We start from the raw sequence: 2,299 nt of genomic DNA on the forward strand, positions 1-2,299 counted from the left end.
AAGAGATGACATGCTGGCCGGGCGCCGTGGTTCACGCCTGTAACCCCAGCACTTTGGAAAGCCGAGAAGGGCGGATCAGATGAGGTCGGTGGTTGCAGACCAACATGGAGAAACGCTGTCTCTGCTAAAAATACAAAAATGAGCCGGTCCTGGTGGTGTGCATCTGTAATCCCAGGTACTCCGGAGGCTGATGCAGGAGAATTGCTTGAACCTGGGAGGCGGAAGTTGTGGTAAGCCGAGATTGTACCATTGCACTCCAGCCTGGGCAATAAGAGTGAAACTCCAACTTAAAAAAAAAAAAAAAAATGGCGTGCTCAGATTCTCTGGGGTTCATAGCCCCCCTTCAGCTTGTGGGACCTTGGCCTCTCCGTCTTTCCCTATCTTTCTCCTCTGCTCTCGGGGTAGCTAAGCTTCAAAGACCCCCCCAGGTAGTGGTTCTCTACCATGCTTACACATGGCACTTCAGCTTTTAAAAAATGTCACTGCTGACCAGGTGCAGGGCTTCATGCCTATAATCCCAGCACTCTGTGACGCTGAGACGGGAAGGTCACTTGAGCCCAGGAGTTCCAGATCAGCCTAAGGCAACACAGAAGACCTCCTCCCTCCCCCAGAAGTGTTTTTAAAATAGCAAAGTCCTGCTGGCACCCACCTGCAGTCCCAGCTACTCTGGAGGCTGAGGCAGGAGGGTCTCTGAGCCCAGGAGTTCCAGGCTATAGGGAGCTGTGATTGCAGCACTGCACTCCAGCCTGGGTGATGGAATGAGACTCTTTAAGAAAAAAGAAAATAAAACAAAACACTGATGTTGTCTTGGCCCCACCCCCAGATATTCCATTGTTCTGGGATGACTTCATTGTTCTGGGATGCAGCCTGGACCTCAGGGAATTTTAGAAGCTCACCCGCTGATTCTAACTGCACACAGAGTGAAGAAGTAGGGTAGTGGGTTCCTCCTGCTCTTTCTGATTCCTGTGCTTTCTGGGAAAGCAGAACCTGGGACTCATTAGAGATTAATCTTCTCAGGCCACAACTCAGCCTATGCAGTCAGAGACTCTAGAGAGGCCCAAGGCCACAAGCCCCCAGGAAATCTGACGCCCGATCAAGTTTAAGGCCCTTTGTCTTAGTAACACTTTTCACAGTGATGGACATTGGGATCAATACATAATCGCAATTTTGTTTTTCTTTTTGTTTTTGAGATGGAGTCCTGCTCTGTCACCCAGGCTGGAGTGCAGTGGCGCGATCTCAGCTCACTGCAACCTCCACCTCCCGGGTTCAAGCGACCCTCCTGCCTCAGCCTCCCGAGCAGCTGGGATTACAGGCACCTGTCACCATGCCCAGCTAACTTTTTTGTACTTTTTAGGAGATAAGGGTTTTACCAGGTTGGCTAGGCTGGTCTCAAACGCCTGACCTCAGGTGATCAGCCTGCCTTGTAATTGCAATTATTATAAGAATCACCTGGTGCTCACCTCACACCTATTGAATTCGAATGTCAGAGGAAGATGCCTGGAGCTCACCTCAAACCTACTGAATTCAAATGTCAGAGGAAAGGCTACCTGGTGGGGATCTTTTGAGGAAGCCACAAAGGATCATTGGAAGGGAGGCATAGCCTGGCATAGTGGCTCACACCTGTAATCCCAACACTTTGGGAGGGCAAGGTGGGAGGATTGCTTGAGGCCAGGAGTTCGAGACCAGCCTGGCCAACATAGTGACACCCTGTCTTTAAAAAATAAAAAGTACACAAGGTGGCTCACACCTGTAGTCTCAGCTACCTGAGAGGGTGAGGCAGGAGAATCGCTTGAATTTGGGAGGTGGAGGTTATAGTGAGCTGAGTTTGTGCCACTGCACTCCAGCCTGGGCAACAGAGCAAGACTCCATCTCAAAAAAAAAAAAAAAAAAAAAAAATTTGTAGAGGCACACCCCTATAGTCCCAGCTACTTGAGGGGCTGAGGCAGGAGGATTGCTTAAGCTCAGGACTTTGAGGCTGCAGTGAGCTATGATCATTCCACTGCCCTCCAGCTTGGGTGACAGACCAAGGCCCTATCTCAAAAAAACAAAACAAAAAACACAAAGAGTAGCCTCAAAAAGGAAAGGAAAATCAGCAAGATTCCCCAAGAGTTGCAGGGCTGGAGACGCTAAGCCTCCCGTGCATACGCGAACCTCAGGTTGTGACGGGGCCTCTGGAGAGCCCTGCTGTTGCCCGGGTGTCCTGGGCAGAAGGTCCTGCGTTCCAGAAGGCAGCGTGAGGCCAGGCCTGAGTGCTCCATCCTGGCGAAGGGCTCCGTATGTGTGTCCTTCGACCTCAACG

This window comes from Cebus imitator, unplaced genomic scaffold (assembly GCF_001604975.1).
Source record: "Cebus imitator isolate Cc_AM_T3 unplaced genomic scaffold, Cebus_imitator-1.0 Scaffold419, whole genome shotgun sequence".
Lineage (NCBI taxonomy): Eukaryota > Metazoa > Chordata > Mammalia > Primates > Cebidae > Cebus > Cebus imitator.